Below are 15,074 nucleotides of genomic sequence, written 5' to 3'. Positions count from 1 at the left end.
CATTAATAATATATCATTATTTCCAGTGAATTTTTGTGATCGCGCGCAATGCGATCGGTAAATTCAGTGTTTGCTTCGTAACAGTTCTTTTAATATTTAGAGCACACAATAGCTCTACTTAAATTACTAAATAATTATTCGCGAAACTAGAATCAGTGTTTGTTCGCCGTTTCTATTTGAAATCGACGCGTTAGTAGCTTTTTATTTTTATTTTTTTATTTTTTTGAATATTCGTTTTCGGTACAGGGTAGAGTCAGTGTTCCTGGAGGAATCGGGCGATCATCCATCACGCGAAGAGGTAATTATTTATTTATATTAAAATTTGAAATTTAATAGACATTTTTTTTTTAAATATTTTTACTTGAATATTTTTATATCATCAATGTTGTATTTTTTAAATACTCGTAATTATACGTAATATTTTATATTTTGTTTAAGATGCCAGAGGGTGTTCATTTCTCGTGGACTTCAGTTTTAAACGATATTTGTGATCGCGCGCAATGCGATCGATAGATTCAGTGTTTGCTTCGTAATAGTCTTTTAATATTTAGAGCACACAATAGCTCTAATTAAATTACTATAATTATTCGCGAAACTAGAGTCAGTGTTTGTTCGTCGCTTCTATTTGAAATCGACGCGTTAGTAGCTTTTTATTTTTATTTTTTTATTTTATTGAATATTCGTTTTCGGTACAGGGTAGAGTCAGTGCTCCTTGAGGAATCGGGCGGTCATCCATCACGCGAAGAGGTAATTGTTTTTATATATTTTCTAATTGCTTCAACTTCTTCAAATAATCAGAATTTTAATGGTATTGTTTCATGTTTGGTTACAGTTTTCCCTTCCTCGTGATGACTACTTGGCGATGACATCTTGGACCACGACAATGCAGATTCTTCGCATCTATTGGTGAGTCGCATGCATTTATGTTCCTCCGGTCATTCAATCATGTCGTAGGACGAAAGGTCCGTATTGACACGGATGACTGGTTGTATACGTAGAATTTTGCACGAGCACAGTGACCACGGGTATTTATTATATTATATACTCGTGAATAGTAACATTTTTCTTGTATTTTATTTATTAGATCAGGATAGATCTTCTTGCACGTCGCGTTTTTGAAAGGATAATTATATTTTCTATTAAATAGCAGAATAATTATTAATATATGGAATGATATGAATAATTAGTTTGATTGATCTATGATTGAAATTATTTTCTCTATGATTATTTGTAAAATGAATGAATATATTTATGAATATTATTACAAATATTATTATGGATAAAAATTAAGGTTCAAATAAGTGAGAAATAAAATGAAATGAATTGAAAATTGTGGAGAAGTCGGATATCCTCCGACTTCGTTACAATAAAAATATCAATTATTATACAATACAATTGATAGTGCGTATTATCGTTATGGTATGGTTATCGGTATGTTAATAAACAATTTATACAATAATTTTATTTTCGATTTCATCGTAATATTTAATTATAATGATTTTTGTTAACTTAATAAATTTAAGTATGATTTTAAATGTAAAAATATTTATTTTTTCCGTAAAAGAAGGTATGTGAAATATTATGTGCAAGAAGATACTTCGCGACAGGTAGATTTCTGAATCGAAACAAGAAATTTTTTGCAATAGATTTACGTTTTCGAAACCATGTTTTGATAAAGAGATCACCTGAGGTTATTTTCATTGAAATTCTTTTTAGAGTCAATTATTTTCTATTATTTCTTAATTGTCATATAATAATAAATTAATATAATTAAATTTAATATAATAAATTCAATAATATATCAGAAATAAATTTCTTCTTTGTTATTTCAATATTTTTGCTTTTTAAAATTAATAAGAATTCATAAAGTTTACAAAGAGAATTTATTAAAGTTTGAAATAAAATGAGCGAACATGAGAAAACATTAGTCCGTTAGATATATTAATGATTTTTTTTAGCTCAGGATTTTCAGGTTTAATCCTTTCCGTGTTCTTTGCCAGGATCTCACTCACGTGCCCAGGTGTTACTTGGGTGAGAGAGAGGCGAAGGGCATGATGATTTTAGTTCATAAGCTAATAAAAATTTTTTAGCGATTGACGATGCGTTAGTGTATCGTGCACGACGTATTTTCCACATTTTGTGTGTGTGGTTAGGCTGTGGAATTGCGTCGTTTAAATGTTATTCTATATAACTATATTGTGAAATATTTAACATAATTATGATTAATCTCGTTACAATTTGTTGACAACAATAACTTGTCAACAGTATTAGATTTTTTTACTTTCAAATATAACAAATTTGATGATCGTAAGAGGTATATTGTTTTGTTAACAAATATTAATAATTAAAATTGAGATATACACATATTATCATGACATTATACGCAATGATCGCTAGCCATCGTCAATCGATTTCAGAAAAATGGTACGTAAAGTTAGAGTGTGCAAGTAGTATGCCAAGCTCGGGTGTCGGAGGCGTCCCGGGACGTTTTCCCTAGTGTAGGATTTTGCGCCCGAGTATTATGTGTGAGAATCGTTGAATGAATGTGTTGGTATGCCTGTTTTGCTATTTTTTAAATATAGGGCTAGGTAGGATAGGTAGTATACTTTCTGGTGTGTATGTTAATTATAAGTAGGTAGGGCCGGGCAGGTTGTCACAGTCTCTGATCGGGTAGGCGCGCTTTTCGCGTGACAATCTGTTTCAGGAAATAAATAAAATTTGAAGAATCGAGAGTGAAACCGGTTGAAACGAGCGGAGCATGCCACTCGTTTTTGGCTTTGCTCGTGCGATTTTTCGAATTTCCGCGATCGTGGTTCGCGAAAGATTTCGAAACGAACGTTGAGCTCGAGATTCTGCACGCGTACGATGGACGATCATTAAGATCGTTAATCGTTCATGTGCACTCAGTTTCCGCGATTTAGACTTTTTTTTTTTCTTTTTTTTCTTTGATTTACGATTAGTGAGTCTCGAGCCTAGATTTAAGTTTCAGCGGGCATTGCGCCCGAAGGAGGAAGACCGAAGAGGCCTCGACAAACTGTCACGAAGAGGGGCTGCAACGAATGGCTTCTCATTTTTTGGTTCTTGTTTGGATCCAAAGAATGGGAAGTCATTGTTACTATTTTGTCACTGCGCTCGTTTAGTAATATGTAGTAATTGTTGTTGTGTCGTCTGGCCGTTTGCATGCCGGCCCATCATCCAGATCCAGTCATCATGGGCATCGCGTTTTTTTATTAGTGTTGCGATTGATTAATAACGGGTTGAATTAGAATCCTTTGTACATATGTTGCATTTGCATTAGTGTTGCGTTAAAATAAGAATCGCGTTTGCATTAGTGTTGCGTTAAGATGAGAATCGCGTTTGCATTAGTGTTGCGTTAACATGAGAATCGCGTTTGCATTAGTGTTGCGTTAAGATGAGAATCGCGTTTTCATTAGTGTTGCGTTAAAATGAGAATCGCGTTTGCATTAGTGTTGCGTTAAGATGAGAATCGCGTTTGCATTAGTGTTGCGTTAAAATAAGAATCGCGTTTTGCATTAGTGTTGCGTTAAGATGAGAATCGCGTTTGCATTAGTGTTGCGTTAAGATGAGATTCGCGTTTGTTCAAGTAGTGTTGCGAACATTGAATGCCCAAATTTCTTTCACTGGAATTGTGGAAGAACTCAACGTTCCTGTTCCTGAATCATCTTAAGTGGCTAAAGAAGCTACAAGGGTGATTATACAATGGCAATCATTAAGGAGACCATTGGATTTTTTTTGGATCATTCTTTATTAGTGTTGCGTTGTTTAAATTTGAGTGCATAGAGTAACGTTGCGTTAAATAATTGATTATTTCCGGGAATTTTCCATGTCTTTTTTCTTTTTTTTCTTTTTTTTCTTTTTTTTAATAAATATAAATTAATTAATATCGCAAGTATAAGAAAGCACTCATCGCGGTTGATTTAAAAAATTTTTTATTTGATGAAAAAATATATTATTTTATTAGTGTTGCGATAAAAAATGAATATTCCACTCGCGGTTTGTTATTCGATTCATATCGAGTGGAAGATATTTTTATTTTAGTAGTCCTTCTGGCTACTACATTTTTTTCTTTTTCAGCATCCCTTCCCATTCCCCCATTATATTTTCTGCGTTCGTTGCAGAAAATATTGCTAATATTTATAATATTTGTCTTTCTCTTTGATGAAGACTTGGTCATTAAAATTTTGAATTAAAATTGCCCTTATGAATCTATATCTTGAAGTCAATAATGGTGAATGTTCATTATATTTATCATTTTATATCATTATTTTACGAATTTTTAAGAAATTACAATATTCTTTATACTGTTATGCTAATCCTGTATTTGAATTTGTTTCAGGTATATCAATTCTATTTCAAGAAAATTTTGTATCATCGATTAATAAATATTTATATGTTACTAATTATTTAGAATTTTATTTGTTTCAGGACCTACTCTGAAATCAATCAATCATCACTCATTATATTGTATGTAATGTTTCTCTCTCTTTTTTCGGTTATGTTTATTTTTAAATAGAAGGGGCCCCTAAACAAATCTTTTAGATAGATTTTTATATTGATAGGTAGCAGCTTCCTTTAGAATAGAGAGAAATGCATTTAGATTCTGTGTTGATAGGAATGGTGTGATAAGGTGTGACTCTGTAATGAATTAGAGAGATATAACTGTATTTATTAGATTCTGTGGATATGTAGGGATGATGTGATAGGGTGTGAGTCTGTAATGAATTGGAAAGGTATAACTGTATGTTATGACATTAGATTCTATGTAGGTAGGGATGATGTGATAGGATGTGAATCTGTAATGAATTAGAAGTATATAACTGTATTTTATTAGATTCTGTGGATAGGTAGGGATGATGTGATAGAGTGTGATTCTGAAATGAATTGGAATGTTATAATTGCGTTTTGTAAAATTTATATTGTATGTAGGTAGGGTCCATGTGATTCTGTGATGATTGGAAAGAAACTGTATTTTATAAAATTTTGTATTAACTATTTATAGTCTTATTTGTTTCGGAGACCATAGTGTAAGATCAGCAATGGATGTTTATGTTTCATATTATCCTTTATCTTAATCGTATTGAGATTTTTATGAAGTAGTCTTCCTAAATCTTTATATTAGGAAGGTACTACTTTTAGAGTTACGAATAATTGAAATGAGGATTTAGCTTATATATAGGTAGAAACTGAAAAGAATGAGAGGTTTATATGAAACTTGATTTTGAAGATTATTAAAATTTTTATATTGAAAAATTTTAAAAAGTAGTGAGTAGATTGCTTGTAGAATTGCTTGTAGAATTGCTTGTAGAATTGCTTGTAGAATTGCTTGTAGATTTGCTGCTGTAAAAAATAGAATATATTTGTAAATGCATGCTTAATTATAATGCTTGTTGGTGGTTATGGTGATGGTTAATAAAATAAGTACAATTCTCTCTGAAATGCATTGTCCTTTTTTTTTTTCTTTGCTTTTAAGCTTCGTAATTTATTAATATATTAATATTTTATATATAATATAAAATATTGATGTATGTACGAAGTAATGTATTTGTGTTTCATATAGAGTTGTATTAAGATTAAGATTTAATTCAATTTTTTATTTTCAGATTTAGCTTTTCGGTTTTCCTTGAGATTCCTTTTGCTGTTTGTTTTGTACAATGTTCGTTGAACGTTTTGCAAATTTACATCAAAAGGAGTATTGATTTTAATATATTTTTGCATAATGGAGGGTGGATGGGACCGTGCGGGTAGGGTGGGTCTCCAATTCGCAGCAACCTCCAAGTTGGTGAGACCTGGAAATCATTATTATTTACTACATAATTTATTTTTGTATCTTCGATAGGAATATAAATTTTATAGTAAATAATATGAGCTAATTGGCTGCGTTCGCGATTTTTTTTTAATATTTTACGTTTTAATATATTTTGACAAATTTTTTTTTTTTTAATTTTATTTTTTTTAAATTGTCTGTTACAAAGATAATGAGATTTCTCGTGAGATTTATCTTTTTTATATTATTCTCGGTTACGTTATTTATGATTTCGAATAATCCGATTATAAAATTAAAATTTTATCAGTGGTACATCTATCTTTTTTAATTGTTTTTTTTATGAATATTGGTAATAGTAAATATTGTTTTATACTTTTATAATAGTGTTTATCTAGTATAATATAGTATAATATAATATTTACTAATCCATGTCCATATAAGAAATTTTGTATAATTTATATGTTTCTTGTTGTATAATAGTTATGTTCGTCACTATTCAAATTAATATTATTATTATAGAATTTCAAATTCACTGAAATTTTATTAATGGTTTTATTGAATGTTGCCACTATTTCATAGTTGATACCTATTTGTTTTTCTTTTAAACATCATACTTCGGTTGTTTTTGTAAACAGAGACGCGCAATTACGTATAATTAAATATATTCATTCAGGTAAATCCGCATATTTTATTGATTGTTTTCTCTGCTCAGTTAACATATATACCGATATTAAGTAACGCAAATTTCACAAATCGCGATCGTTAGTCACGATATACACATTAATCAACGTTTAATTTATCCAATTACGACGATCTGATTTCAATTAAAGTTGCGATTGAATCGCAGCCGGAATTACTTTATCGATTGAGCGTTGAATTTATAACCGGCACGTCACTAAATATTAATATGCACCAACGTTCTAATCGAAACAATGACACAAACCGTTTTAATTATTCCGTTTAACTCGATTCGTAAAAGTAATATTTTCCTCCCTTCCAATCAACCTATTAATTCGCCGATTTGACAGTAAGGTTAAGTACATACATTACGTGTCGTAGAAATTTCGAAGGGAGAAGATTTAATTATCGTAATTATCTGTTTGAAATCGTGAAGATTGATAAATGATTTGTAAATTGCGCGCATATTAGGATCTTAATTGTTTGTTGATAAAAGTAGTAATGTCCATGTAGTAAAAGTAGTAAAATCCAATTAAAAGATTATTACTTGAATTTTGTTACTTTTTTGATTCTTATAGATACGAAATGAAAAATCTATTATATGTTATTTTTTTGAATTTTAAAATGTATTTAATTATCCAGAGTTTAGAAGGTAAATGAAATTTTCAACGAAATTCAGGTTAATAAAAATGATGGATTATTAATTTACAATGCTATTTTTGGCTCAGATTAATTTTTGATAATATATAAAATTTGAAATGATTGTGTTTTTAATGTAGAGTTATGCAACATCAATTAAAACCATTAATTTTATATATAAGTATACTTAATGTATACTTAACAATTCTACGAATTCCAAGTAGGATGCCGTTTTTAGTTTTCGTACAACGTAGATCCATCTTCAAAGAACGATGACCGTCCGATACCGTTAGCAGACTATATATTCTAGTCGTATAGACAACTTATACCGGTATTTTAGAAGTGGAATATATTTGTTTTATCCGTATTTGATAGTTGTTGAAAATGAAAAGAGTTCGAAGAAGACACGTGAGATTTTTTTAAAATTAATTCAGTCTGCGATCATTTATATTGAAAAAAGTAGAAGAAAGCATCGATGACATATTATATCGAAAAAAGATTTTTATCGGAAAAAGATTCGAATGTCTGAAAGTTAGAACATATTCACTAAACGACGAATATTTAATAACGAATAATAAAATTTCTTTTCAATTAAATATCGAATTTATTTTAGAAAAGTGATTACTTTTAAAACTTATAAAATCTGGTAAATCGAATAAAGTGATTTATAGTAATTATTCCTCGATATCTCGTATATCTAATAAGTGAAATGCATGAAAATAAATGGCATAAAATTCATTTGTTTCTCTATAGTGATGCACAACGAATTGACAGATTGCCAATAGATGAAAGTAGATATAGGAAAGGGGAAAGCATTATCGCGAAATAAACGTTACTATAATATAACAATACAAATTGAATTTTTTTTTTTTAGATGTGTGCCTTTGTGCATGCCTCAAACGATTGGTTTTATTTTATATATCCGGATACAAGGTACGAAAGTTATAATGAGAAAAAGATTTTAACAATATGATCAAAGTCACCGAGTCTGTTCAATTGGTCTGCTTTCAAATGGATTTCCAATATTTCCGATATTGCTAAGTAATGGAATTGCTACGTGAACTTCGGTGATTTTATAATGATACAATGAGAAATGCAAATTTCAATTTATGTTATTTTAATTGAAGTACGTGTAATGGAATTTATTATATATATATATATATATGTTTATTAACATTATTCGATGTTTCAATTCAATGTTTTCTTCATTTCTTAATTTTATTAGAGTCTAATTCAAATTTGATTAAAATTTAATTTAATTTGCGATATTTTTAATTTGCAGCATTGAATTGATTAAAATTTCCACAAAATAATTATAAAAGTAATCGAAATAATTCGAAATAATCAAATGATAAAATTTTTATACTTAAATTGTTAACGATTAATAAAAATAATTCATTTAAAAATATTTCTTTTTTAACAAAATAAAATACAAAACACACGGTATCGTACACGCAATCGATTATAGAGAGATTTCATATGTAACAATCAAAAAAAAAAAAGAATAAAATTCATAGCTTTGTTTTCGAATAAATCAAATTTGAAAATTTTTCAAGCACAAATGAAATTGGTTAATTCCCGATTGAATACGAATGAGCTACCTATATAAGAGATTATTCTACATGTAAAAATAAACAAAAAATATAGAATAAAATTTTGTCATATAAATTTTCGTTTTTCAGAAAATTAAAATTGAACCAGTCACGTATTATCGATGAATTTTCAAATTCAATTCTATCTGTAAAGTAATTTTTAAGTGAAAATAATTTATTTTACATTTCAAAGAAGAAGAGTAATCTTATCTAACAATAATTCAATGAATTTGAAATTAATTTCGCTTATAATTGAAGAATTTTCAAGTTTTATTCATTCAGAAACAAAGCTTTATTCATTTTCGAATTAAAGAATTAATATATTCTTTTCGACTTATCATTCAATCGATCGTTTGCAATTCTATAACACATCCATTGAAAAATGATCGAAAGCAGATCAATTATTTATCATTATTTCGTATTTCTTAAAACGTGAAATTACCGCAATGCAGCAGCGTGTTGCATTCACACGGAAATCCCTTTATCACGTTCGTTGGCCGAGCCGTAATTTAAGGAATCCAAGGATCAACCGGACTAAATCACCTTTCTCTGTCTTATCTAACATCCTCTCCCCCCTCCTCCTCCACTCCTATCTGGAATAAGATTGATACTTAATTCATCGATTTCCAGGTCTAGATTTGCAACAACTCGGAACCAATCTACTCCCGTGCCGAGGGAAAACGTCGGACCCGAATCACTGTTCCTCGTTTTCGTAGTAAACTACTGATCTTAGATGGACCGAGTTGTTATACGTTTCTCACCGTCGACATCGTGCTTCTTCCATCTCCCCACGTTCGTCTGCCTCGTCGACTTTAATTATTTTCCCTTCCCTATTTTATTTTCCCTTCGATTTCTTCGTTAAATCTTCAAGCATTATTCCTCCTCCTCTCGAAATCTTTGAGATTGTTTTTTTTTTTGTCTCCATTGAATTCGCGTGGAAGGAATATTTGTGATTATTTTTCCCGTTTATGAATATATTATAAATGGAACGTTTAAGAAATTGAATTCTCTGTTTCGCGATACTTTATCACGCGATATAAATTGAATCGGAATTGAATGGGAAAACGAAACGTAATGAAATTTCCACTAATTAAGGGTGTTTATTAACCTGTTAATTTAGGTAATTAATTTCGATATTCTCGGATTTAATTGAATTTATTAATGGAAATTTAATCTCGATAGTTAAATTCATTCGGTGAATTTGATTATTTACATTTTATTTATACGTGTGTGTATATAAATAAAACGGATTAATACAACTTTAGAAACCAATTTAAGAATTCTAGAAATCAAAACAAATACAAAGAGTAATGAATAATCGATTTATCGTACGCAATTTCTTTTTAAGATATCATACGTCCTTCCACTTCCGGCACGGTATCTATTCCACGGAGAAACTCAACTTCTTTTAGCCATTTCTAATCACTTGATCGAATCCCTTCTGACCCCTTTCCGATACCTAACACGATCCACCAACCCTCCATCAAAAATCTCTCGACTCCTCGATACGAAAAGCGAGAAAAGCGGGGAAATAGAGGAAGAACGATGCGATTAAACAAGCAATACGACTCGCACGAATCGCATTAACGTGTTCCGGTTAAACGTTTTAAACACCGATGATGCACCGCGCCGCCCTCCCCCCCGTAAAAATTCGTTTGAGCGGAGAAATTACATCCGCGCGGTTGCGTATCGCGTGGCGGCATTAAAGGCGGAAGATAAACGAGCTATGGCGGAAAATCCCCGGTGAATTTCAGCCACGGAATACTCCCCTTGCCCTCTCCCTTGCCCTCTCCCTGTTGCGCGGCGCCAGCCTATTCGCGTGAGCGTTCAACCTTGCTCGTTAACTCTCGCTAAAACTGTACTTGACCGAATCACCGAGCCGGCACGCCGATCCCCCGCTACAACTCCGTCGGTACAACAGTTTTCCCTTCGACCGTTCGCCGCCGCCTTTTCCACGGGATTTCACGGGCTCTCGCTTTTTTTTCTCTCTTTCGCGCCCGCGCCTCAAAAGAGCCGTGTCCACCACGACATGGGGAGCGACTTTAGTCCTCGTTGGCATCCGTTCGTTGGCTAAACTCGGGTAGAAGGCGATTATGAGTCGAGAAGGGGATAATGAATGGTGAAAATACGGCTTAGAAAGAAAGGGAGGGGGTTAGATGTGAAGATATTTTGATTGATGACATTTGTAATTACAATGGAAATATCGTCTCTTGTTAATGATTAAACCATTGTTGATCTCATTCGTGTAGCTAATTATTGATAAAAAGGAAAAGGGAAAGAACAGGAGAAAGTAAACCAGGAATTCGATCGAGAGTTAAGGATTACGAGTATAACATACGCTAGAGAAATTAAAATAGAGAATGCGAGGAATTGAGTCACGAAATTTGATGAATTTTCAGCACGTAGTGAAAAACTCTACGGTTTTTCGGCGTTTTCGTTAATGAGAGCAAATATTTCTAACCGTGGAAAGTAGTCGTGTTTAAAGCATACGTCCAACGATTCAATTAGGAATAAAATTTTAGAAATAAAAAGAATGATTCGATTCGTGAAATATTAATTTGAAGCGATCAAATTATATTTAACGATATAAATAATTTAATTTATCGCGCATAATTGTAATTTAAATAGTAAAATTCTCCGTTTACGATGTTGGACAACAATTTTTGGACGGGCGTGTTAAACGATATCGCGATAACATTTTTATTTTCATGACGCGTGGTTCATTTAATACGCGCAGAGTTTTATTTAATCAATTATTCCTGAAATTTAATTGTGCCGCTTTAACGACACGTTCGTATTAATTCCTGGAAAGTCGGTTGAAATTCTGCACGATCGTATTTTGATTTTACGAGTGCGCCTCGCGTACTTTGTTTTTACGCCCCTTGTGCACGTGCACCTTTCGATGCGAAATAAATTTGTTAACGCAAAATCGTGATATATCGGGCCCTGTAGCAGTAGTAGTCAAGAAAATAGCGACGAACGAAAATGTTGGACATAGAAAGATATCGAGTAAAATTTTCATTTTGAAATTTAAAAATACCAAGATCGTGAAAATATATATATATTATAAAAATTCCGAAGAACTGTAAAAATAAATCATTTTTATTATTATCAGATCCGTTTAAAACAAGCGTTTGAATATTTTCAGAGTTCCTCTACTAATTTTATTCTCTGAAATTTGAATATTTTCATCGTAAACTAATGTATTCCAATAATCAGATTGAACTATCGTGTCAAATTATCAAAATTCTATCCGATTAAGAGAATATTGATATTCATTACGCGAAACACCAGATGTGACACTTGCACGTTTAATTTTGGAAAGACAACTTCCGGTATTCGTCGAATAAATATGAATCAGCACGGATAATACTCGGATTATAATACACGGATTATCCATATTTTTTGATAGTAATGAATCTGCATACCAAGAGATATATATATGTATCCCCACCAGCTTTTCTTTTAAATGTTTTCCCCGCTCGTTGGAATAAAGCCAGTCGCTATTACACCCCCGCAGCATCGCTACTGCTCCATCGAATCCTCGGGAAAAACGACAATACCTCTGTCTTTCCGACCCTGCCACCCCTTCCAAATCGATTCATTCCCTCTAACCATCTAACCAACCTTTGACTCGCTCGTATTTCGCGCGCTAGATTTGCACCGCCACCCGAAAAACTGCGGTAGTCATTGCTTTCCTGGGGATAAATCGGCCTGTTAACCGAACTAAAAAGTAGACCGTACATATGGCGCGAAAAACCACGACTTCTCGACTCGTTACCCCTTTCCTTGCTATCGTTCACTGTTCTCGATCGCGTGGCCGTGGTTCGCTGAATTAGCAAGACTCTGAATTCACCCCTGAAAGATCATTCAACTTTGTTTCGAGTTTTTTAAGGCGCGATTGAAAAATATTTGAAGATTTTCTTTTTTTTTTAAAGTACGAAAGAGGGGGATGTCGAAATAACACGCGAGTGTGCAGAACGATTTTGTAGTATAATTTGAGAATCGTGGAAACTTTTGGTACTTCTTTTAATAAATATACGGTTATTAAAAAACAAAATGTGTTATAATATATTACTAATGAACGTGTAATGAATCATCGTCGTTTTTATCGAAATAATAATTTCAAGATTTCCTAACAGATTTAAACGATCAATCTTTAAAAAACTTTAAAACGATTTCGAGCGGATACTACTAGTACCTGGGGCCGTAAAAATAAAATTGAGTGCCGGATTAATTAAAGAGTAAATCGGCGAGATTATTTTCCCAGTGGAGAAGCGTTGTCGAAGCGGATCTCGAAAAAGCTGCTGACACGAGTCACATTTCACGTTATCCACGATCCGGCGAGAACGTGTTCGTACGTGGCGATATTTTACGACGACAAAAATGGCAGCGGTCGGATCTTCTTTCGGGCACCATTGTCAAAAATACGCGGAGCGCGGGATAGGGATAAAAAAAATAAAAAAAAAAAAATTTCCACGCCGGCCGTTACACACACACTCGTAAAATAAATCAACGCGTTAATCTAAATATAACAAACTGAACGTATGAAAGCGAAAACCCGTGTTTTTTGTCCGAACGGTTTACACCGGAATGAATTGATGAGAGTTCGAATTGTCGGGCGTTGCGCGCTGAATGCATTACGAGAAAAAGTTTGCCCGATTGAACGGAACTATTTCCGGGGGTGCAAAAAGCGCATTACGTGGCACCGAGTTGTTTACAATGGCCGTAAATCACAATCGTTTCGCTTAGGAGCAGGATGGAATTTCGTTGGAAGAATTTTAATCTCGGGAATCGTACGAGGTCGATTTTGTCTCTTCGTTTGTAAAGATCGTTTGTAAAGCGGGTTAGATATTCTAGTAACGAAATGACGCGATATTAAAATTACCCTCAGAATGTTAGATTGGATAAATTTATTACGATAAACTTGGGTAATTTGACTCGGCTACACAGACTTATTCCATATCGTGTCTTGATTAAATTTAAATACTTATATCTCAATATATGATATGATAGAATTACTTAATCGAGAGGGTTGCAATATATTCCAAATATATTTCGTTTGCGAGAAATGTAAAGTGGGTTTTTTTTTAAATATTCAATTTTCAATTAATACGTATATTTCTATTTCGTCTTTTATTTTTTTTTTTTATTTTTATCGTTCGCGGAAATAGGATTGAATTCGATCTAAATTTTCTAACGGATTAAGCCCGGTTTAGAATTAGTTTTGGCTGCATTTAAACTGGAATTGTAAAAACACTAGCAGAAGATAATGGGAAGAACGTTGACTATCAACTAGATACTCGAGGTACTTATCGTTAGATACCTTTTATCCGAGGAAGCAAAGTTGTTTGAAACGTTGGAAACTCTCGAGTGGCAAGGACCGGCGAGAAATCTCTAAAGCGGATTACCGGCAATGTTTATATTCATTTTACCATCCATTAGTGATGGCATTAAAACCGAAGATCTGTTCTGACGCAAACCGGTTGCAAATAGTAATCAGACTTGAACCTGTGTTACGCTCGCGAGATTCCCCCGTCAAAATCACTCGGCAAAGAAGTGGAAAAACATCGAATTCGCAGGGGAGAAGCTATTCAACTGGATTAAAAGTGAAAGAGATGAAAATCTGCGCCGAGCGAATTCAAGGGAATCGAATCAAAATCGGTCGATTTTCCTCTTTGAATTATCGGTCATAATGCGATACACGAATATTAAAAACCGTTTAGAGCATTTATCCAAGCATTTATATCGAGTGATATAAATTCAAAGATTATTATTGAGCACTTTATTCGATTTACGATAATTTTTAAATAACCATATCGGATATATTCAATGTAATAAGATATTTAAAAAGTTAGATTTTAGATATCAAAATAGAAAGAAAAGACTGTGATGCATAAATGTTGCTCGAGATGGCGATACGTGATACATATTTCCATTATACTTTTTCTCGTGATTAATATAATAGATAAATTCTATAGATAAATAACGAAAGTTTCATATATTATAAGAGCAATCACATCGTTTTAAAAGCAATATTTTCACGTCTCATTGAATTCCATTATTGTTTTGCTCGCCTCGGAACGGAGAATATTTTTCAAGCAACTAGGAACGATGAACGTTAAACACGAACGTTTTGTCAATCAAGAGAAATTATTTAAACAAGCGTTTACGTAAATTCAGAAATGAACGAATGTATCGGGTGAACGGCTCATTAATTAAACGCAATGCGCTGCTGATTTGCAGTTAAGCGAATCAGTTAATTACCGCTTCATACATTGACGCGTTTCGAATCGTGCTCGAGTCTGTTGTATCCGTGAAACGAAAGGAATTTTGTTTGACGATAATTACGCGCTGTTTCGCGTCTCTTCGAATCATCT

The sequence above is a fragment of the Apis mellifera genome, linkage group LG6, assembly GCF_003254395.2.
Source record: "Apis mellifera strain DH4 linkage group LG6, Amel_HAv3.1, whole genome shotgun sequence".
Classification (NCBI taxonomy): Eukaryota; Metazoa; Arthropoda; class Insecta; order Hymenoptera; family Apidae; genus Apis; species Apis mellifera.
This window is presented reverse-complemented; position numbering follows the sequence as displayed.